This window comes from Drosophila melanogaster, chromosome 2L (genome assembly GCF_000001215.4).
Source record: "Drosophila melanogaster chromosome 2L".
In the NCBI taxonomy this organism is placed as follows: domain Eukaryota; kingdom Metazoa; phylum Arthropoda; class Insecta; order Diptera; family Drosophilidae; genus Drosophila; species Drosophila melanogaster.
Genome location: NT_033779.5, coordinates 5,367,065 through 5,392,305, shown reverse-complemented (window position 1 = coordinate 5,392,305; position 25,241 = coordinate 5,367,065). Strand labels below are relative to the sequence as shown.

General features: G+C 42.3%; 2 long non-coding RNA genes across 3 annotated transcripts; one reads left to right on the top strand and one right to left on the bottom strand.

Moving 5' to 3' along the window:
* Positions 1-3,673: 3,673 nt before the first annotated feature.
* On the bottom strand, positions 3,674-4,755 carry lncRNA:CR44745 (long non-coding RNA:CR44745). Its single transcript, NR_124088.1, has one exon. It is a non-coding gene; the product is annotated as a long non-coding RNA:CR44745 (long non-coding RNA).
* Positions 4,756-11,231: 6,476 nt separating this feature from the next.
* On the top strand, positions 11,232-13,211 carry lncRNA:CR42850 (long non-coding RNA:CR42850). 2 transcript variants are annotated; one of them, NR_124086.1, is made up of 2 exons: positions 11,232-11,913; positions 11,974-13,211. It is a non-coding gene; the product is annotated as a long non-coding RNA:CR42850 (long non-coding RNA). The 2 variants fall into 2 exon arrangements; NR_124087.1 differs by having other exon boundaries at positions 11,232-13,211.
* The last annotated feature ends 12,030 nt before the right edge of the window (positions 13,212-25,241 follow it).

Here is a 25,241-nt window from a genome sequence, read left to right as displayed (position 1 = left end):
CAGTTTAACACCTTTCGGCAGTTTCTGGCAAGCTGTGTAAATAGGCAAACAAAGAGGAGCAAACAAGTTTCACGTGAATTTCTATGGCCTCGCAAAAGAAACGATCTTCTATTTGCACTAATGAGCAAAAGCAATAAAATGGCCCAAAACAAACCCTGCAATTGTTCTCGTCCTGCCAACTGCAATTGTTGCCCAACCGCACAAGGACGATCCTCATTTCGTTTTCGGAAGGGGAGTGACAGATTTTTTGAGATCACCGGAATGACTGTTTATGTTCTCGCTTCGGCCTGTGAAGTTGTCCATAAATTATCCCCAGAGAATGGGAGCAGGCGGGGTGAATGGGCATGTGAATGTGAGTGTGAATACCCATCTATAGAGCATAGCAGATCCTCTGCTGTCATGGCAGCTGTGGCCTCATCTCGGCCTTAATTAGTTGGGTATTTTATTGTTTTGACACAGCCTCGATTTTGGTTTTCAGTTAACACCGCCGGCGAATTTCGCATCCTGATTTTACCTCAGCTTTTCAATAAGTCAGCCAGCGCCGACTTGGCCATTCGCGTGTAATCAAAGTCGAGTGCTTTTCACGTCCGCCCCCTCTGGCCCGTTTGTGCGTTGACTTCCACCTATAGTTATGGCTCGCACATTACGCTGATTAGTGTGCAGTCCGCTATAATTACCGACGACAGCCACTGCGACCACGGAACGACCATGGGATTCTCGACCACTTTATAGAGTACTTTGTGCCATGAAGGATTCAGAAATACTCTCGAAAAAGAAAACCTAGTTGTCATCAATTATTGATAGATTTTTTACGTTGCAAACTGCTTAGAATTTCGTTTGATTTCTTGGCTCTCATCTAAGATCACCTCTTACTTGGAACAGTTCAAATTCTCGAAGCTGCTGGACTTTCATTATAACTTACAGTTCCCTTCTCCCCTTTGCAATATCACTAGCTGGTCAACTTAATGGCCAAACTAATGTACTCCCCGAAATCCTATCAACCTGCGAAAATTGCCTAGCGGTGAGCGGCAGACAAATTTACAGCGCAATCAAAGTGCAACAAAAAAAAAAAAAATAAAGCAAAAAAAAAAGGAGTAGAAAGAAAAACCTGTGCAGCGATCGACGTTCGTGGTTCGTTTCGTCGTGTTTAAGATTAAACACATTTTGCATTTAATTTGCCATAATTATGCCAGTCGATGGGCAGAAGGGGGGAGGCATGGGGGCTGGCGGCCGGCAGCCGTTGATGGCGCCAAATTAAGTTGTAAATGGAGTTTTTGGCGTCGATTCTCTTGCAGCAGGCGTCAAAAATGTGGTTGCATGACTCGGCGGTGGCTCAGTTCTCAGTTCTGAGTTCCCAGTGCACCACCACTGACCAAAAACTCTGGTCTTGGTCTCAACGATTTTCGGTTATTAATTTGACTTTGCTTGGGTGTTCGTGTGAGTTATTTTCGGTCGGTTCAAAATTAATGTTGCTCAATTAATTTGCGCCACTAAACGTTTCTCTGTTTTTGAAGTTCATTTTTTTTTACGTTTTTAATTTATGTCTGGTTGGTGCTCACTGACCACCAGCAGCATGCTATAATATATACTATATGCACATCTGATGGTTTCTTCTATTTTGACAGCTTATTTCGGTCACGGATCTCAACGGAGACAAAGCTGTTTTTGATAGGTGTGTAAATGTGCCAGCGGAAATATGTGGAGTAGACCTCCAAGTCCAAGGGGATCCGAGATTATTTATTGCACTGAAATGGACGCTCAATCATGTGTTTGGTTTTCGGGAAAGGAAACATAATCAATTTGGATTGGAGCCAGCAAAAGATAATACTTCTACATATATTACTGCAAAACTCTCTTCCGCAAACCCCTCACAAAATGCACTGCAAAATAATGACATAATTTAGTTTATAACAGAACCTCCTCTTTCCGCTTAATCTCAGCACTGTGACTCTTCATTACGGACCGACAATTATTCATGAATATCCATTTCAGTGCAGCGCCAGTCGTGTGTGAATGCAATTGTGAATTGCAATTGCAATTGGCATTGCGTTTGTGAATGTGAAATGCATTTTTCAACACTCGAACGGTGCCAAGTGTTGGGATGAAAAAAGAAAACTTCCTCTGCCGAGCAAAAGAAAACCTGTTAATTATTAACAATTTTGCCAGCCAGCTGCGTGTACGTAATTAGTTGCATTTCCATTGAAAAGCTGCGGCAATTAAAACATAAACACACAGAGGCCGACACACACGCATTTCCAACTGCAAAGTGTTGCCAACTTAGCGTACAAAATATGACGATCTCGCCAGAGATCCATAAAGCTAATTTACCTGTACAGTATGCCAAACTTTATAACTCAAGGAAGTTTGCCACATGTCGGCCGTGTCGAAAGCCCTAGCAATTAAGACTGAAATTGCATTGTGGCCGCCTTAATTGCATGGTGCCATAAAACGTATGCAAAACGTTCGCAGATCTACATTCAAAGGTGACCTAATTACTAGGGCTTTTCTTTAAGTGTTTACGCATGGGGAAGTACAGTAACGATTCGATAATGCCAGCTGCGGGACTGCAGAGAGTTCTCAATATTAAATATATTTTTTCTTGAAAAATTACAATTAGTAGTTAGTGTTTTTAAAAAACCACTACTAAGAATTTTCTTTTCAGCCAAAGTTTTAGCTTCGAGTTTCTTCGATTATTCCTCTTTTAGCCTCTTGTCACACATCTTTACGCATAAACACATTGCCATTTCTTTCACAGCAAATTGAACTGTGGAAAATCTTATGTAAAACGACTACTCAGGAAAAGTCCACCCACTTGCCACTTAAGCGGTGCATGCAAAGCAATTTAGCCGGAGCAGCTGCGTCCTTCCTGCGCCACGTTCCACATTGATATCGAAACAAATCCCTCCGCATGCGGAAAGCGTACTGAGGTGGAAACTCCGGGAACTTTATAAAACAATCTGAATGCAAAAATAAAATTAAACACTAATAAAAATCTCCGATCGAACTGCGAGTAAAAAGATCGTTATATTAAAAGCTAGTTGTCCAAAAGCTGTTGTATCAATCTCATATTTTTTTTAATAATCTAATAAGAATTTCACATTTACTACATGAGAATTCATTGCGATTTTATTTTTTTTCTCTGCACAAATGAGGAGGAAACAGCGGAAAAATACAAATAATAAAGTTCGCTTGTCAGTTTAGCAGCCATTTTGCGGTTCCACGGCAAGTTCTTCACCTGCCCCACCCGCAGAGGTTTTCCAACAATTTTCCTGCCATTTTCCGCCCACCAGAAGTTCGACGAATGCTTTGCATTTCCCTACCTCTCTATTTCTCCCTTTTTTCTCCTCAATAATTTTTTTTCTCAGGGCGGCACATCTTTCGCTGCTTATCCGCAATTTCTTTCCGCTTCGTACTCACCTTCCTGGCAAGACGTAAACTTTTTTATGGCACCCACTGTTGTCTTTGATAAATCTGCCTCAATTTGCCATATCGAGGGGGCGTGGCAGCGGTGGCTGGCCTATGGCTTTATTTACCTTAACCGCACCTCCACCCACTTTACCCCACCACAAGGAAAAACCCAACCCGCACACCCGCCTGCGCTCACTTCATGAAAGACAAGTTTTATGTCAATTTTTTCTGCTTACTTAGTGGGCGGTTTGCTTAAGCCCGATTTAGCCCTCATTACAAAGGGCGGGAACGGGATTTGCTTTATTACAGTTTAATTAAATTTACCCTGGCCGGAATTCGTCCTGTGGCTGCGTCTTCTTTAGCCAAACGACTCAATTACGCAGTTAATCGTAAAAAAATCCTTGCACTGATTTGTTGCAGCTGAAACCGAAGGGAGATGGAGGTGGTATCCTGACAGGGATGCGGACGCATGTTTGGGCCATAAAACTCACGGCACTCTCTCTGGCTATTATTGCCCTTCCAGTTGCCAGGGGTCCTGCTCCTGCTGCTGCTGCTCCTCCTGCACCGTTATCCTGTCATTCTGGCATCCTGCGTGGCCTCAGGTGCGCGAGTTGGCGAGTTGATCCATTTATGGCCATCGTTTGGCCTTTTTTCTACGATTTTGCTGGCATTTTCATTTCTTTTTTTTTTTTTGCTCAGCTGCTATTTCTTCATCCAGCTTCTTTTAATACCCATCGAAAAAGTGGGCGAAAGTGGTATGATGGCATCTGCTGTGGCTTGTAATGATCCATCAGAATTGTAGAAAGATGAAATATAAAGAAAACCCTAAGCAATATTTTCGAAAGGTACGTAAATATGGATTGATTTCTTGGAAATAAAAGCTTGCTCTGAAGTATATGAGGTATCCGATATTCGAGCCCTCATCCTTAAGCACTCCTTGGTACATCATTTAAGGGATATGCGGCTAAGATGCTACATGACCGCAATGAATGGAGCTCCCTGGACTGCTGCGCCTGTATTAATTTGTCCTGATGTGGCTGCCTGTTGAGATTTACGAGCGAGCCTCGTGGAAACTGCAGGTGGCGGGGAAAATCGAGGAAAACCGGGGTAAACCCTTTGTTAATCAAAAGGACACACGTGGCCGAATGGCTTTCGCCTTGATTACACTCTCGGCTGTGGCAATTAAGCGTATCCGTATCCGTTTTTGTGGCCATAAACCTGAACGCCAATCAAAAGCCTCTCGAACAGGCTGGGTCACGTTCGGCAAAATGAAAAGAAATGCAGACCATCTTGCTCCATTTCAAAATCCTAAGGACACCCTTCGAAAATCCAGCTAATACTTTGGCGAAATTGTTTACCTTTCGAATGCGGCGAATAAAGAAGCACTAAGCCATTTTAATTTGCCTATGCAAATGCCGAGTTGTTTACTTTCTGACACATGCGCCTCCTGTCATAATTTAGCCTCCTTTGACTTCCGATTTTGTCCCTTTTCGAATATGCAAATTAGGGGCCCTGACATGGTTAATCCTTGCTAGCTGCTGCAATTATGAATCCAAAGGCAAACGAACCAAACGGCGTGCAAATGTGACAGACGTTCGCCGGAATCGAAAACCAAAATGGAAATATCAACGGCAAAGGGGTGTGAACGGGTGTTATTTATGGTAAATGTTAGAAGGCAAATAAATGATCAGCATTTCAGATTTGAATAACGATCACCTTGAAATGTGAATGCTCTTTGATACGTTGGAAAATGTCAAATAAAATATGATTTATAATACTCATCAATAAACCGGACTTTATGGTATATACAAGTATAAGTATATACTTTGTTGTGCTTTAAACTGTAAACTCCTTTGATTTCCCTGCATTAAGCCGCCCAATTAAAATAAATAACATTAGCCAGTGTTAAATACCTAAAGCTCCTTCCTCATCGAATGGTTGGTTGCCCGCCCTGCAAAACCGATTCAGATACCGATTCGGCCGGTACCGGTTCAGCCCACTTAGCTATTTCACACCTTATTTATTGACCATTTATTCGAACTCGGCTCGCATTTCGTGCGCTTTCGGCATTTATGTCAAGCGGGCCAAAAAGGCTTCAACCGCAACTCCAGATGAGCCATTCCCGATAAGTTCTTCAGGGGGCTGGCCACACTGGCCCAGGGATTCGGCCAGGCCAGACTTGGCTCATCTCTGCTCCACGGCGAACCTGGCCAAAACGGGCGGCAACCTGGCCGCACTCGCAAGCGTTAATGTGAATTATTAATAAGACAAAAGGCAGCGGCCAAAGGCGGCGGCCTTTGATGATGCCCCGTCTCCCGTGCGGCTGCTCTGTTGGCCAAAAAGGATGAACTCGACCAGAGATAGGCACTTAAAGAAATGATACCCCAATCCAAAGCTTTCTATACCATAAGCACTGTTTGGAATAGAGAATGTAAGGCCAATCCCACTTCATTTAAACATTTACTTAATATTTATAAACATTTTAATTTAATTGTGATCTCTGCACTATTTTCTCTGAGTGCAGCTCCAGTTGGCTGGCAAATTCAGCTGCATCCGAGCTTCGAAACCGGCGGTCTAATCAAGATGGCGCACAATTGCAGCGGCATTGGCTCTTTGGCGCGAAGCAAACTAATCAGGCGGTGAGATTTAAAAATTAACGTGGCCCAAACGCGAGGAGCAGCGTGTCTTGGTTTGGCTATATGTATGTATGGCTATAGTGGAGCTCTGCGGATTCGTGGGCTGTGAAGGCCCGACTTTGGCATTGCAGTGAAAGTGTGTTCGGTTTTTGGGGGCCCCGTTGATTTAGGCGCATTGGCGATAAGCAAACGGCGAACACATTAAAAATGCATAAATCAATGCGATAAACATGATTTGCCGCATGTTTTATTGACTATTGTTGCTGGCTCATCCACTCCCCCTTTTCAGTCTTTTGTTATTGTCTTCGCTTCTTCTCCTTGAGCTGCATTTGCCTTGGCGGCTTTTATTTGCCAGCACGATTGTGGCCCACGGGCTTTTGGCCATCTGAATTTGACTGGCTTCCTTGGCTCTTCATTTCATTGAGGAGGAGCGGTTACATGATTATGGACTTCACTCGCTTGTTTGGCCACTAATTAGCAAAGATAAACGCTGAATAGCAAACGTATTGTCTGAATATTAAGCTCTTTGAATATTTATCATTTTTCAAAGCCTTTATTCTTTGGCTGGAATTTTTCGAAAATATTCTACAGCATTTTCTCGATTGCTGTTTTCATTCCTCGACTAGTCCACAGCTTTTCAAACAGTCGCTGAAATGAAATAAACAACATGTATGTACATCCACATGACCATGCCCCAAAGTTCGAGGAAGGAAAAGCCACTTGATGATGGTCGAGTGTCTGTATGAAAAGCACTCGAAAGATTTTTCCGCGACTGGCGCGCAAATAAATTGAAAACTCGTTAAAAATCCATAATGCTTGAGGCGGCACTCGGAAAATGCGACTGCAATACGGGTCGGGCGGGAAAAGCGAATGATTTTCATTTAGCAATGCCACATATCCAAGGCATTCCAAAATCGAACTTCGATTGGCGTCGATTCAATTCGTTGCGAACGTACCGCGAGTATATCCACTTTATCGCCGCTGGTACAGCTGGATCATAAATCTGAAATCTGGCAAGTGGCTTTTCCTAGTGCACTTGCTTAATTAATAATTTTATGGCATTTTAATGGCCGGGCCCAGGCAACAACGGGGAATTAATCAACGGCGTGATCCATTGCGCCAGTCGAACCGCTCTGGGGGCCACCACCTCACCCACCCTGATCCGCTGGAGGCTGGTAGATGGTGGATGGCGGATGGTGGCTGGTGGGTCCACATCCACAATCCAACCATTGATCTTGTGCGCCACCACCTCCCACTGCCACTCCACCCGAAGGTTTCCCATTCTGGGCGCGTTTATCAGCGATAAATCTCTTTGTGTTTCTTGCGCCGGCGCAAGTGAATTGAATTGAATTAAATTTTAATTAATTTTATCTGCACTTTGTGCCAAACACGCAGCATCCACCGCCCTCAAAACGGATCACTTCCCCGTCCGATCGTCGTAATTGTGGAAAATTGAAAATTACCTCCCAGTTTTCCGCCCGCTCTCCCGTTGGCTTTGATCTCTGGTTTTCCTTATGGTTTCGATTCGATTCGAATTGCGGGCCAATGGAATTTCTTTAAGCAAATCGACGCCATGCTTAAGCATTTTGGCAGTAAATTTCAAAAGAAATTGATAATGCTCATTATACCATCTGCGATTCCCCGCTTTTCTCTCTTGTTTTTCCACCATTTTCGTTGGCAACAATTTGCGTACAATTTTTATGGCTTAAGATTTTACGATGGATTCCTCTCAACTTGTTTGTGGCTTGCTGTTTATTTCCTGGCATTGCCAAGGGAAAACGGATCGTTTCACCATTTTTGAGTCATTGCAAATGCGTCAATGGATTGGGATTTACGTGCGATTTTAAGTTTTAAAAGAAATATGTACGCATATTATATAAAAATATAGTATAGTATATAGTAGAACCTCTTTAAATCCGCTTTCATTTCACCGAATAACACAATTTACCTCACCTTTTTGGCTTTCAACATGATCGCACTTAGTCGTTGCCTACGAACTCGAAATTTTTGACCCGGCCAATTGGCTTTCTAACCCAATTCAAATGTCATTTAAATGTCAAAAATGCCCGCCTCGATTCGATTTGCTAACAATGGAAATACATTTGCGTGGAGGCACATTCAGAAATCAGCTTTCAATCGTAGACGAGTCGCTGAATGTTGAAACAAATTGGCGCTCAAATTGTCAATATGACGGGGGGCAGCTCGATACGTAAATCGAAATGAACATGAAAAGCGCCGTTAATTGTCAGAAATTGTTGGTAAGAGTTGGACTTTTTGCGTGTGCGTGTGTGGACTTATCTGGCGTTCTTTTTGGGGCGGCCAAATCAATTGGCTAAATGTGTGGTCCGATTTCGCTTTGATTTACAAACCTTTTTTTTTTCTCCTGCCCAAATATTGCGTGACAGTTTGTTGAATAATTTACGAATCCACTGGCCCCTGAACCCCCCCAAACTTTGAATACTTTGAATGGCTCCTAAAAGGCATTTTGGTTGTTTTCACGCGCACCTAAACACACGCAACAATTTCGGGTATCTAATTGTGCGCATAACTGTGTACCCAAGGGAGAAAAAAAAAACACTATAGCTATTTACATAAATGTGGATATAATTAAACATGACACAAAAAAGACGACGAACTTTTCACATCGAGGGAAATTTCGGCCGGCAAGGCAATTAGTTGGTTTAAATGCCGCATAAAAGCAGAGCCCACAAAAGTTTGTCAATTACGCGTAAAATGTCCCATCCCCAGTCGGCCATTGTCAACCGCAGATCGGATACACCAGCCGATCCACAGATACTCAGATCCCCGGATAGCCCAGCGAAACCACTGCGCATGCGCAACCTGGTTGGATAACTTGGCCCAAACACGGAATCTGATACGAACGCATATTCAAAATAAACTGTATGTACAGATGTGTATATGCATAATAATTTTAATGAACGGTTCCGTCTGCCGGAGCGATTGTAATCGTGCTTAATAATATTTACAGTGGTAATCTACCCGAGCGATGATGGCGCAAGGTGTCGCCACCGATATGCGACCTGGGCAGGCACTGAGAGAAAAGGGAGACTACTTTGATGGATTCTTTCCAAAAACATCTCAAAATAACTGGAGAACAATAGCTCAAAGTTTCTCAAGCCAAGAAATGAAATACTATATATTGGTAGTCATCCTTTAAGACTAATGATACTTCTTATATGTATATATATTTTAAATATTTTACATATTCTTTAAATTTATATATTTCTTTGACTGCATCTTTCCCGTTCGATTTCCTTCCAAATCGAAAATTACACCATAGATGCTCTATCTACACCGCATTCCTCATGGCTACCTGAAATAATTGCCGGGGCAGCTGCGGCAGCCCACGGAAAAAGGAAGGAAGGATGCCACCACTCCATGACACATCCACATCCATATCCACTCCACTTCCATGTGGGGCGTTCTGCGGTGGCACACAAAAGAAATAATTTGGCGTTGATTGCCATGTACGCGGCTGTGGTCAACACCCAAATTTGACACCAAACGTCTCCGCGGTCCGATAAATTGTGAATGATAAGTCCGATAAAGGGGCAACTATAAGGCCAAAAAGTGTATATTGTGTTTGCTCGAAATACCAACGTAAATAAGCCAAGGGGTGATGAAGTGTTTCTTAATAAATGCAGATTACCTAAATTAGTCGCAAGTGATATTTACGAATTGAATTTAAAGTTTTAGGGAGATAGGGTTTCCAAATAATTATGGAGATCGTCTTATCAATATTAAAGTATCAGTGGCCAAAGGCGATGAAAGAAATACCAATTTGGCAACACAAAGTAATTTTAAGTTTTTTTTTTCAAGATAAAAATAATAAAAACGTTTTTAATATAACATTTATTTAATGATTTTTTTCCTTCGTCCTTATTATTCCGTCCGTATTATTTTCCCACAGCTCTCAGAATTTCCAGCTCCTTCGCGCACTTGCTATTTGTTTCCATTCACCAAGATTTCACCCTGGGGACTTGAGAATCCTTGGGCCGAGTTTACCAGACCGCACAGGATAATAAAGATTCCATGTTAAAGCGGCGCGCGCACAGTAGCCGTTGGGTACCGTTAGTGGACGGCTAGAGCGGACCGTTATTTCCGATTATTTAGCGGCTAAATTCAAACAGGACTCAAACGGCCATCTGGGGGGCGGTAAAGAGCGCACACAATGCATCCGCAATCTCCAGACAATGAGACCCTAAGCGAAGTCATTAATAAGCAACGAGCCATAAGTAAATATCCTTTAAGGATGTGCCATGTGTGTGTGGGAGTGGAGTGCTGTGCTTACAGCAGGGGTTAAGTTCTTAGACTTAAGCCTTCTGTATTAGATTTATAACATTATTAAATAGGAATGAATGTTTAGATTCACCAAAGTTTAAAAATGATCTGATAATTTTAAATTACCATAAATAGATGCAGTATAATAACTTATAGGGTCTCGCTGGGAAGTAAGACCAAAAGATCTCTACTTTCTTGACCGCAACTGTTTAAGCGGCACACCATGGGGCACCATAAACATGCCGTACTTATGTATGTGGCTGTCCATGTTTATGCACCCAAATCTTGGCATAAAAACAGCCACTTTGGTTACCGATGCTCCACTCTGCGTTCTTGATTTTCGGTTTCGCATTGTCCTGCGTCTGTTTGTGTTTTGCCTTGTATCCTGTCAACTTGAACAAAAACGGGAGACAAAGCGGCGTCGTTTTGTTTTGCCCACACTGTGCCCGAAAACGCAGATTCCAGCCAGAATCGGAGCCCAGCGGGATTCCCCTTACCAGGGACCACATGTTGACAATAACGCCTTCACTGCCAAGGATCCGTGTGGAACAGGTGTGAAGAGATCGGCATGTGGGTGCAGCCGGAGCAACAACTGTCCCCGCATTAATTTTAAATATTATTTTGGCAGATCTGCCGCTTATAAATGAATTTCGCATCGCATTGTTTGCGAATATTTCGACAAATCGTTTCCGTTTTCGCTGCGTCATTTTCGCATTATTAATTAATGAAAAAAATTGTATTTGCCATACCTGAATATATTATAATAAATATGTATGTACTTAAATCTTTAAGTAGTTATGTCTTCATGTAAGATTTGAGACTTTGATCCTAACTAAGTGAGCGTTGAAAAAGACGTAGTTGATTTTTGTACTATCAGAATTCAGAACAAACCCTACAGTTCCGAAGGAAACATTATTTTTGAGTGCCTGCAACTTTTCAAGGGGCTAGACTTTCTACCAATTTTATTTTTATACTCGGATAAGGAGGAACAAAATGGAGCATTTTATAATTGACAACAACAGCGTACCATTGCGCGATGTAGGTGAAAAAGAAAACAGGAGCCAAGGCGGTCAGTTGGATTGTGTACCAAAGAAAAGTTCCCATATCAGTAGATCGAGAACCAATATGACCGGATCGGATGAATCAGCATCACCATCAAAAAAAGCACACCGACCCAAATCACGGATTCCCTACAATCGTTTGCATTCATGTCCAAGGAAATATATATCCGGAAACCAATATGCTTTCAATGAGGACTCCATAGCTCCACTTTCGAATGAGAAATCTATAGCCAAAAGCGTCGTAGCTCCACTTCCAAAAAGTAAATCTATATCCGAAAGAGTCAAAGCTCCATCTCCGAATAAGAAATCTATAGCCGAAAGCGTCATGGCTCTGACTCTCAATGGGAAATCCACATCCGAAAGCGTTTTATATCCACTTCCGAATGGGAAACCTATATCCGAAAGCACGGAGAATAGTCATAGTCATAGCAAGCCTGTAAATGATAGATATCGCTCTATATCCGCAGAAAGCCTAGATTTCAAGGGCTTCGAGTTGAAAAATGCAAGTAAGTGTAACGTTACTCGGATGTCCAAGTCCACTTCTGAGACTGCGGGTATGTTCATAGATCCACTTCCGAATGGGGAATCCATATCCGAAAATGTCCTAGCTCCACTTCCGAGTGGGAAATCTATTTCCGAAGAAGTCATAGCTCCGTCTCCGAATGGGAAATCTATGGCCGAAAGCACGGAAGAAAAATCTAGATATCGCTTCTTATCCGCAGTTAGTTTATATATCAGGGGCTTTGAATTAAGGAAGGCAAGTAAGCTTATCGTTAAGAAAAGCGGTGTGATGATATTCATTACTCGTATATCAAAGTCAAGTTTAGTGACTCTGGGTATGTTCAGTACGCTCTTTCTGATTTGGGCCTGTGATTTCGAAGAACCAATTGCCAGGATTAAAAAGGCAATGAGCGATGTACTCAACGAACGTTCCCGTGCCAAATGCTAATCTATATGAGTACATTGTTGAACAAAAATTCCAAAATTTACAGTATCTATTTGTGGCAAAAAAATAAAATAAAAAATATTCTTTTGCGATCAAAATTATAATGTTGAATCACATCTCATTTGGCAATCTGTGGCATTGTTCAATCCATTTTCGAAGCCATAACAAATGACACTTTTAATCATTGCATATTAACGGACTAAGCCCTGACCGATACCCGCACGTCGTGCCCACTGATTTATGGCCCAGACAGCGACATCCAACCAAAAATAACCCATTAACTAAATCCGCATTTAATAAATGCCAGCCAGCGGCAGCGAGAAGGTAACAAAAGGGTTAAGACTGCCAAGGGATTGGGATAGGGATCCGCCAAGTTGGCAGTTACAAGTTCCAACTTACAAGACCGGCAAATTAATCACGCTGACGACTGCGACGTGGTTGATGATATTGGTCGACTGATGCTGACATTGAGGAGCTGCCAGCCGCACCAGCCATCAGTTAGCCAAGTATCCCCATCCCCAAGCCCAATCCCCAATCCCCATCCCAATGGATACTGTGCCGAGCAACCAAGTATCCCACTGTGCCGGGGGCATCAATCTGCGGTCGAGTCTCAACTTTCGGGCAATGTGACACGTGTGGAATGCAGCCAGAAATCGGAATCAGAAGCGTTGACATGACAACTCGAGATGAGGGGATCGCGATAAGGACAACCACTTTCTATGGCACGAGCATGGAAAACCTTTTTAGATCCAAGCATTGCTTAACAATTTTTCCAGCTTGAACTTTACACTACCAGATGTGAGCATTGAGAAAAACCTGATAATATAAACCAATAATAAAATATAAATTTGTATATGCATTTCTCGCTTAGATAATATTTACGAAATGTTAGTTCTTACTTTTAAACGGTTGAAACGATCATTGGATGGTTTTAATTACAAAATATATGTTCCTGTAAATAGGTGCTCATTTCTCGCAGTGCATCCCCACATCCAATCTTCGGTCACGCAGTCAGCACCGAACTCAACTTTGACTTGTTTTCACGCCATTGTGATCATGTTGGTGACTCGTGCGCTTAATTTCAACAATTTGTTTGGCATTCGGGTATGAAGTGCAATGAGTTTCTAACTTGGCTTCAAATCGAATATGAAACCCCGGATTGAGCTGAGGTCGCTGTCATTGATTGATTGGCCATCGGCAATGGCGTTTCGAAAGAGCTTTTCACTCAACTCTTGTTGGCCGTAATGGATCGCAAGGCATTACGTAAATTCGTTTCTTGGTAAATGATGCTGACAAGGCATTTGATTAACACGATTAATTGCTGATAAAAATGTCTGACAGTTTGTTTTCTCCCGATGGAAATTTATTGCCCACTACTGGAAATACGTAGGCAACTTCAAAATTGCACAGTAAATGAAGCTAATTAATAGATTTTCATGGTGCTATGTATATGATATTTATATATCTTGTATATGATTATATTGTAAGTAGAAATATATTTTTTGAAGTTTTATTTAATCACATTTGAAACAAATTTAAATTGATAGATAAGTGTACATGTATCGCTGATCTACTGTAATATTTAAGAATTAATTGAAAAATCTGATACTCCACTGGCTGCCAACGTGCCCACTCTCCTTCAATTTATTATGAAAAATGCATTTCTCATCGCGGCTTCCGCATAAATTCATCAGCTGCAGTCGTCCACTGTCATTTGTCCAAGCTCCGCCTGGCGCCATTGGAGCTGCCCCACCACGACCACAACCACCTCCAAAACCATCAGCAGCCACCCATTAGTGACTACTGTACGGTGGGCATCCCGTGGCGGCGACCACCCTGGATTGGAATCGGGAGTGAAGTGGAGTGGAGTGAAGGAGGAGAGATTCAAACGGTGGCAGCCAGCAGGCAGCAGCTGTCAACTGTCGCACACGACTTGTCCTTGTCAGTCAATGGATTGGCATCCTCGTGGCAGGGAACTTTGGGGCCAGGACCCGTGGCGTTGAGCATTTTCTATATTAAACTTTCACATTTTTTGACATACGGCCGGGTGCAATTGGTATGCAAATTGGCACAGCCGCTGCAACGGGCGAAATATTTGTGACAGTCAACTTCTTCTACGAAAGGGAAAAGCTGAGATTATGATCAGTCAACAGGGTGCAGGATTAAACTGTACCGATTTTTTGCCATTTTATAGTATTAAAGTTGAGTTGAGTTTATTCTACGATTACTTATCGTTTAATTTGGTTATTGTTTCTCAATATAAATAGATTCGAATTTCATTTTGAAGAAAACGAAAAGCAGCCATTTCACCTCTCACAACCGTAACCCTAAGAACCGTAGAGAATCCAAAATAATTTCATGCAAACCAAAACGAATATTTTTCCATGTACTTTCGACAGCTCGGATAATTTCATATTTGTTAAAAAACAAAGGGCGGGAAGCAGATACCCAGATATTCGAAATGCACAAGAAGAATCCGAGTGAAAAGCGAGCCAAAACCGATCTTCCGCTTAACGTGTGCAGCAGTCACAGATACTTATACTTTAAGATACATTCACACAATCCGAGAGATACTCTGGCACACATGTGGCATCGTTTTACATGAGATGCGTGTACTGCTTGTGAAATGTAAAAATTGGGCAGAAAGCGTGCTTAATTGCGAGGAAAGTTCCACCGGGAAATTAGATGATCTCAGGCCCTGGAGAAGCGGACCAAATTGCCGGGGAAATGACACAGACCACGCCCCCTCCGAAGATGAGGGCAAGTGCAGGAAGGCGTAAAGTAAAAAAGTGTGAAAAACCACACACACTCGATCAACCAGCCATCCATCAGGGGTTTTTTGTGTTTCGGTTAGCCCAATGGTAATCCCATTTCAGGGATATCACAAATGGAGCTAGGTAATTTTAGTAAAATTAATTGCATATCCTTTGGCAAGGGGAATGTTCTCAGACTTTACGCTTCACTGGCTGTAAGAACAAGTAAGCTGATACCAATTCTTGTTGTGTTATCTTTTTAAGGGATATGCATTTAAAATAATCTTGAAAATTATTTTCTATATGCTATTCGGTATATATCAGTCATAATTGATATTAAATCAATTTAGTTTAGCCTGCAATTGCGTCAAATCCCTATCGAATCACTCGGAAAAATAAGCAGCCATTTTCCTGGCCAGCTCTTTAAGCCTCCAAGTGGGCGTAGCTTCAGCTCCATCTCTGCCTGTATTCCAACCTCATTGGCACTGATTCGTTCAGCTCGCCAAAAGCTAAATGCCGAAAAAAAAAATTCCCACAAATTGTAATCTTCGCTGGCAACTCGTTTTGCGCTGGAAAGAAACTGGTTTGCAGTCTTCGGGTGGCTTCTTCTGCCTCGTTTGGAATCAGCATCAGCAGCTCTTTAGCGCTCGTTCCCAAAACCAAAGTGTTGGACCAGACCACCAGGCCACCACCCCTGAACAAAAAACCAGATCGGTGTGTGTACTTGCCATGTAGTTGCTTTGAGTGGATCTCTTTGTGGCTCTGCCCACTTTCGAGGCCGGTTTGGAGCCGAGTGGTTGTCGATGTGGAGATGGTTTGAGTGGGACGAACCCCAAAGAAATTGGCCAGAAATTGGCGATGATCCACCGACGGGTTTCTACCACGCAGCGTGAGCTAGCCAATTGGGTTTGCCAAGCAGAGATTCACAATAGGTAGCATTTATAATCTGCCTTTATATTGAACTAAACTTAAAAAATATGTTAATTTCTGATCGATCTCAGAGTCAAATAATATTCAGAGCTTACCGTTAAAGTAGAGCATCTTCAACTTCATAAATTCATCTTAAGTAATTTGATGTATATGAAAAACCACTAATCCATGGCTAAACAGGTTTAGTTGCATCTATAGTGTGCATTCAAATTCACCGCGCTTCCATGGGATCAAAAGTTTACCCAAATTGACACTCACAACCTGTAATTTGCCATGTAAAATCGATAATCATTCGCAGCATTTTGTGCACCGCCCACATGGCAGTCTTAATTTGGGCGTGCCACGGTCGTGTGGCTGTAAAATTGTAAACAAAATGATTTGCCATAAAATTATCATAATACCGCTCGAAATGCGCCAACAACATGTTGTCAACGGCTTGGAGCTTCGAAGAGCCGAAAAGTAAAAAAAAAAAACAAAACAAATCCAGCATCGAATTTGGCCATTTGGCCGCTGGCGTTGTGAGCCGCCTCGCTGCCATCAAGAGTGTCCACAAATTCTGGCCCACACACAATTGAACTTTTGGTAGAAGACCCCAGCTCCATTCCCACCCAAAAATCAAACTCCAATTTGTTGCCGTAATTATGAGCGAACAGCAGCGGCCAAGAAATCAAGACGAGCTGGAAAATTTACATGCAAATCGGATTTCGAGGGCTTTTCAGTTGCTGCGCCGCTGAAAGAAAAAATGCGAAACACATCGGACTGGCAAAAGTGCTTGCCGCATGCAACATCAAAGTGGAAATTAAATGCGCGGTAATTTGGCAAAAGGCTCAAAGGATGCCGGCCATGGTATCGAAGGCCGGGGAGCTGGCTTTTGCCCAGTTGCCTCGATGCCTTTGCCAAGTTGCCGCCAAACGTGTACAGGTTTTGTTCCTCTTTCAGTCAGCAAATTTTGTGATTACTGATTGAAGTGAGGAGCTGAGAAATTGTGGCTCCAAGGTCTCAAGTGTGCACAACAAACAATTGGATGGATTGAAAAATGTATAAAAATTCCTGTACCTCCAAACGAAATAGGAACATAATTTAAAATTTCAAATATTAAATCAATAAATTTCTATACAAAACTTTATAAAAAGAATACATTTTTTGCAGTGTGCAAAACAACTTTGCTTTGCAAATCTTCATTTTCGAATTTAAATCACGCCCCGAGTAATTTGCATTCGCACAACAACTTTGATAACTCTGTTTTGCACATCAGCGGGTTGGAAATTAGGAACTGTCGGTTAAACGAGATAAGAACTATCTATTAAGATCTATTTAGCTAGCTTTTATTTTCGTTTCTATGCGATATAGCCATGATTTCAGTAGATGATGGCATGCGTTGAGAACCAAAACGCCTCAAGATCGACCGCTTTTAATTACCGACATCAATAGTGGAATGTGGCCAAATGCGAACGAGCAGTTGGCATGCAACATGTGCATTTCACCAATAAAAGCGCTAATACATAACTTTTGTGCAATGCAATGCGGCCCAGAGGCGAATTAAGCCAACCAAGCCGTGCCATGCACTCGTAATGTACAGTGGGCCCTCCCTTCGGAGGCTGTCACATTTGCTGCACACGAAGTGCTCTTCTAGTGGGGCTAGGTGCTCATCCCTGAGGCGAGGACTCCCCGAGGTGTGAAGCCTTCTTGTCATTTGCCGTAAGTGAGCAGCAGGAATGCCTGCTAAGTGGAAGGCCTCACTTGCACAGTAGTTCAAGATCATAGCTAGTAAAATTCACAATCGTAATAACTATTAATATAGTTAGTTTTTAAATAATATGCCTTAAAGTTTATAAGCCCCATGGTGTGGACTTGCTTAATCGTCTGGCAGCGACATGTGCTGAACTTGTTGGCTTTGCATGCAATCCAATTTAAATGCAAATTAATATATTGGCTTAATTAAGTAATAAATACATTTCATATTTAGTCATATTGCAGTACTCTTAAGTCTTAAAGCTTAAGTAACTTCTTGGCTATAAACGGTATCTTACCACGGTGGCCCACGAAGTAATCAGAAATGTTTGGTCCAGAACAGTTGAGAAACAGGTAAGTTTAGGGCATGGGTTGTGCTGAGAGGGGGGTTGGGTGCGATGGTGTGGCAAGTCCTGTTGCGATTTGCAACATTTTTATGATGATTTAGCATTCGCCCGCGGAGACAGCGCTGCGACTGCAACTGCTGCATTTGCTCCTGCACATGTGGCTGCTGCCACATGGATCTCCCCTCTACTATATAGCCATAAAATCGTGTGACATATCCGCAATTTTTCAAGCTGCCCGCGCCTGCGTCCAAGTGTCGAAGTCGATCACCCGCTGCGAAGGAGCCCAAGTCACCAGCGGAATCGACCAGTGCTCCGTATCCAAAGTGCATCCAGAATCCCAGCAGCCAGTCGCCGTTCGCTGGAAAAGTGTCAAAGCAATTTGTTCAAGGAGCCGCGAATTTGTGTGGGCGGTAGTTCGCAGAATCCGCTGCCAGAAGAACGCCCCCGAAAAAACCAGCGACGACAAATGCTTTCAATAGTCGCTCGGTCGACGGGCGGATTGTTTTTCACGCCGATAACCATCGACGCCATCTGATTTTCATTACTAGCCCACACACACACACACACAAATACACACACTCGAATTGGCAGTGGCCATTGGCAACTAATTGCCGGCGATAATGCCGCCAGATTCGCTCGGCTATTGGCAAACTGCTGACAAATTATTTATGATACACATTTTGGTAGCCCGCTTCTTTTTTTTTTTGGTCTAGACAAATTACCATATTTAGTCTGGCACTACGCGATAATGAATTATGTTTATAGTGTCTGGCGCTTAATTATTTCGTGCCACGATTGACTGACTTTGATGGCCTTCACAAGCGGTGACCTTTGATTGAAAAGGATTGAGGTGATTGCCTCAATCGTTTAATACGGAATATTATAAGTTTTCATTAACTACTAAAGAAGTCAAGCGGCGTTAATGGCGGATGTCCGGTGAAGGAACATCACTTCATCCAAGACCTTGATGTGGGAGTTCGCTCGAGGGGGGCGGATCGCATCTGGCATGGATGCCCAGGGCCTGAGTCAACTGGCGATTCCTTTTGTTCTATGCCGTCAACGCTAAACACTCACGTCAGCCAATAAATCCACTTCAGTGCGCCAATCGAGGGATCTCACTCTCGGGTGTTCTGCTTTTCATGCTTTTCGCACAGCTACCAAAGGGAAAGGGTTAGGGGGCGGTGCACGAGGATCGGGGGGTAGTCATCAAGGATGAGGAGCAGCGGGGCCAAAGCCGGTTTACCTTTAGGTGTCAAAAGCAATAAAACGCCGGCCTGTAATCAACGCGATCCTAAATAGGTGTACAAATTACACCAAAGTCCTTAATTATAGCGAAACCGCCAGCATCCCAGCTTTATTCTTACACTGGAAAAAACTTTCTACTCACTTTACCTTGCCAAGTGATCAAAACAAACTTGAAAGCTTAGTTTGATTAGTTTACAATAAATAAACTTTAGTAATTTTCTGCCATATATTGGTTTATAAAATGTATGTGACTACTTAACATCACATTTTTCTGTGTGTAGCTCGATTCTCGGCTTAGTCTCAACTCCCAGCCAAAGTTTAACCACAAAACGCCATCGTGATGGTCTTGGCCCTGTCGCTGGCTGTTTACTCTCGGATCTCTCGGTTCTCACTCCTTGGATCTTCTGATTCTCCTGGCTTGTGATTCCTGACTCTACATTCTCGGCTCTGGGTTCCTTGATGGCCCGGCCAGTGGATTCAGCTTGCTCTCGTAGTAGACTCGCAACTATTAAGAATTTGGCACGGTGCTGCTGCTGCTGTGGCATATAACTTACACCCAGATCGATCAGTGCAATTGGTGTAAATGTACTTGGCCGCAGCCAAGAAAGGCAACAGGAAAAGGGGGCCAAAATCAGAGGGCTAGCACTTGGCGCTCGTAGTTGGCCCGGTTGGTCTCTTTTGGCCATGCCGCACGTTCGTGCTGCGAAAATTACATTTGATCGATTTGATCGGCGCTACGAGATCAAAGGAAATGAAAGACGGCGACGAGAACGCCGACGCGGATGCCGGTGCGGATGTGTTGCGGATTTATTGCGGATGCGGAGTGAACTGACGATCGCTGATCGTTTATATTTTTTTTTTTTTGCAGTTTGTTATGCCCAAGATGGCAAAGTATTTCAGCATTATCATATTTATTGCTAATAGCGGGAAGTTAAAGGGTTTCAATAAAAACGGAATTGGAATCACTTTTAATTGAATACATTGAATACAATCATTTAAAATACGTTCGATATGAAAAATGCTTAGCTTCCCTCAATTGCATTCATTTCTCTCCACCAGTTGAAAGTGCAACATCGATGCACCTATCTGCGATGCAACATCTAGAATTGCTGGCCATTTGCGATGTAACTTATGGCCAACATCAGTGGCACAATTAAAATCATTTAGAGGCCAATTAAATTTCGTTAGCAGCATTAAAATCCCGGGTCACATGAGAACCATTTCGCAATCGCAGACCAGATAAAGAAGGAGCATGGTTGTCACTGACAATTAAAAGCACCGAAAATGGCCGTTGAATGCAACCAGAGACAATCACTGAGTTCGAGTTTGGGCCTTTCATCCTGCCACAGCCCCAATTTTACCATTTCCCAACGCCACTCCTCCCCGCACTCCTTTTTTGTTTTTCTAGCCCACGAGTGCGTGCATTTGGCCAAAAGTGCGTGCTGTTGGGCGATTTGGCTCAAATTGTCCCGGCCAGATTCAGATTGTGTGTGTGGCAGCTGGGGTCGCCATTAGAGGCGCTGAGCGATGAGCATGGGAATTTCAATTAGACGAAGTGCCCAGGGAGAAATCTTTCCCACAACTTGCCAATTATTTTCTGTGATTTTCTGCCACGGCTGCTTCTGCCTTTTTGCTGATCTTTAAAGTCACTATAAAAAATTTATAAAACAAATTCTGTGACAGTAAGCAAACGGTTAAAATGCACTTATTGTTATCTTTCTTACCTGAACCGCATTATCCAACCTCTTACTTTTAAGCTAGATTCTATAAAATCAATTCATTAATATATAGCGTTCCTTTGTTTTTTTCGAATGCATTATAATTTTTCGCAGTGCATGCAGCGAACTTGCGGTTGCCAAATAAAATAAATTCCCAAAAAATTACACATCGGCATCCGTGTGCCGCCTACGTGGTCAGTTATTTCCAACCATCTTTGGCTACTGACGACGGGTAGGTGGCATTCAATTTTCTACAAATTTGCCACTCTTTCTCCCGCGAGTCGCAGTGCAACTTTCACAGCTTCTTCGGTAGAGAGACCGACCATTATTGGGTAGCCGTGCACGGGGTATCTGCATTTTTTACGCCTCCAAATCGAATCATTTGCGCATAAGTTATGGTCACACAGTTGCCTATTTTTGTGCCCCTGGTCCCACTCCGGCGAATTTTGTGTGTCGTGCGTGCTGAATTTCCCTCGCTTACCGTTACCAAGTGGAAATGGCCACGGCTCGTTGGCATTTCGCCCGGCTACCTATCTTTTGGGCCACGAATTAACTTCAATCCATGCCCATGCCCATGTCCATGCCCAAGCCCCTGGGGCCTATCTTGTCCGTAACTTTGAGCTGGAACCCTGATCCCTGGGTAGCTAAGCAAATTTCACACTACAGCTGTAGTACAACAAACCACGCAGATTAAAGTAGATATTTTTAAGTATGGCAATACTTTTATGTTAATATAAATCAGAAAATCGGTCAAAATAAGATGCGCAGACAAATGACAAACTTTTTTGTGCATCGGACAACCAAAACTATCGAACCATATAACCTTTAGAACGATTTTGAAATTTTAAATTTTTTGCAATTTTTTGCATTTTTTATAAGGGGTAACATCATCAAAATTTGCAAAAAAATTTTAAAATTTAAAATTTTATATTTGGAATGCCAATCGATTGGGGATATCGAGACGAGTTCAACGAGGTATAACATTCCAATTTCGGAGCATAATTTCCTCTTTTTTTGACCAAAAAATGAGTATTTTTCGAGAAAAATTGAAAAAATCAAGTTTCGCAGTTTTTCACTATTTATGTGTGATTTTTGTAATATCTTAGTAGAAATAAAACGCAGGGACAAATGAATAGATGTTTTAAGCAGCTGACAACCTAAACTATCGAACCATATAAGCTTTAGAACGATTTTGAAATTTTAAATTTTTTGCAATTTTTTGCATTTTTTATAAGGGGTAACATCATCAAAATTTGCAAAAAAATTTTAAAATTTAAAATTTTATATTTGGAATGCCAATCGATTGGGGAAATCGAGACGAGTTCAACGAGGTATAACATTCCAATTTCGGAGCATAATTTCCTCTTTTTTTTGACCAGAAAATGAGAATTTTTCGACAAAAATTGAACAAATCGAGTTTCGCCGTTTTTCACTATTTATGTGTGATTTTAGCAATAACTTAGTAAAAATAAGACGCAGGGACAAATGAATAGTTGTTTTAAGCAGCTGACAACCAAAACTATCGAACCATATAACCTTTAGAACGATTTTGAAATTTTAAATTTTTTGCATTTTTTATAAGGGGTAACATCATCAAAATTTGCACAAAATCTTTAAAATTTAAAATTTTATATTTTGAATGCCAATCTATTGGGAATATCGAGACGAGTTCAACGAGGTATAACATTCCACATTCGGTGCATATTTTCCTTCTTTTTGGCCAATTTTACTATTTAGAAGTGATTATTTATTAAAGGATATGGAGATATCCTTTACAGCTCGTGAGTTTATTACAGTAACATATAATTTTGTAACACTGTTGTTGATTTCTTTGCTGAAAAGAAAGCTCTCTGGAAATATGCTTATTAATTAAAACCAACGCACTGAACTCTGTCACTTCCATTTTATTTGGCATCATCGCCGCTGGCATTCGTCATATCCCCATCATCATCATCCCTGTCAAAGTGCCATCAGCATTAACCCAAATGAGTGGAGATTTCGAGTATTAACAGTGAGCCGAGCTACGCCCCAGTTCCACTTGCGAATTAATAACCTTTCACCTGAGTTTTAATTTAAATTCTCCGCGACTTATCCGGCAAAGCGTGGCGATCCGCTATGGAACCGGGACCTCCCATCCGAAACCTTCGTCAAGGGTGGACGACCCACCAGTTTTCGGCTGACATTTTAAATTTCGCAAATGTCAAAAGACGCTGCTCATTTGTCTTCAAATCCGACACAACTGCCCGCCGTGAGTCGTGCTTTTTAACACTTTTCACTTAGCCGTAAGTCCGCGATCCTCCACTGGATGGATGATTGGCCAGCGGCCAGGGACCAGAGCCACCAAAAAGATGTGCCGACCCTGGTCTTGATGGCCGGGTCGAAAGCCTTCTGACCCATCTGGCCACGCTTGGAAGCTCCTTTCGAGCCGCAGCCACGCCGAGCTCACTTTCCAGCCGTTGTTAAATAATTTCACAGTCTATCAATTAGCGTGGCGATCGCGTCAGCAGGATCACAGGGCACAGTGGTATCAACAGAAGTTCTTTAAAATACTAAAATACATATAGAATATAATATATAAGTATCGAATTAATTGCATTATCTGGAATTATTTGCTGTTGCTTCCAAATAATTTCCACACATCCCAAGGGTCTGCTGTCAACCACTGTGCATGGCTGTGGTCCATTTTTCATAATGTTGCAAGTTTCTTTTGGCCACGGGGTGAGCCACAGCTGTCCGTTGCCGACTTGGCCAGTTAGTGTAGTCGAAGCTGGAGCTTGGAATCTGGACATGGATACGCCATCCGAGCAGGGGGATCTTGGCGAGCTCCTATGACCTAAGGGGCTGGCAAAAGGTGGTCTCGCTGATTGTTTACGTCTGCGCTACTCATAAAATTTCAATTAATCTGCGTGTCACTGCACTGCCAAGCCAACACTCACCCGAAACTCTCCACATTTCTGGGATGTGGCTAAATGGCAGATACACGCGAAAAAAATGGTGATAAGTCTTTGCAAGTAAGCATAACATTTTAATGATTTCGATACAAGAGTTTTTATTTTAAGATATGGTTTTAATGTCCTATAAAATTAGAAAATAGATTAAGAATTCATTGGAATTGCTTTTCCCAGTGTGCGCGTATTTAATTAAATACAAGACACATTTCTGGGGGCTGTGTTGGCCTGTATTAATAATAAGCCTTCAGTTTCCTCTTGCTTAGCAGATTATAATCTTCGAATCTTCGGGCTTGCCTGGCAGGCAGTCAGAAACTCGCACACGAATTAATCTTCTTCAAATTAGCATCTTGATTAGCCAATGAAATGTGTAACCCAGGCCGGCGATCGGGCGTTCGCTATAAAAATCAACAGAGAACCCAGCGATGATCATTGATCATTTTCGTGTTGGTTTTTCTGTGACTCCCATTCCGAAAACGAAAACGAATACGAATACGAGAATCCGTTCGCATGGCTCTGCTGTTGATGTGATTACAATAATTAATCTTGCCCGAGATTATTGTTTCTCCCAGCCAGCAAACCAGCAGCAAATTCAAAGCTACAGGATGAAAAAAAGAGGTAACTACATTTTTACTATTTATGATCTCATTACTTATAAAATAGTCTTAAATGTTAGTTGTTCAATGGCATTTATTAATGCCTATTAGCTCAACAGAAACGCTTTAACAGTAACCTACCTATCATTCAAGCTGATACTAAATACTTTTAATGGAAAATTAGCATCTTTTCTCTCTGTGCACCCAAAGAGTTTGCGTTCGGATCTCTGCCATTTCCCCAAGGCGCCAGCTACGGGCCTGGCGTCAAATTAAGTGTTTGTGTCGCTCGCCATTAATCACGGCCTATCACAAATTTCGATATGAAAAAGTGTTTTGTATATCAAAGCAACAGCAACATGAACAGCAACATATAGTCGTATAACCAGGTACAACTTGCTCCATGTCGTGTTCAGCCAGGTTGATCATATGGGTATGGTTATGGGCATGGGTGTCGTCCAATGTCCGATCATTTATTTACATTTTCCTGATCTGGCCTGGAAATGTCACCTGCTGTGCCAACACACCACACACATGTTGCACGATGCCGAGTCGCGGAGGCTGAAGCCATGGAAGCCCGGATCGAATCGAATCGAAACTGCTTCCTGGTCCGTAGAAGAAAC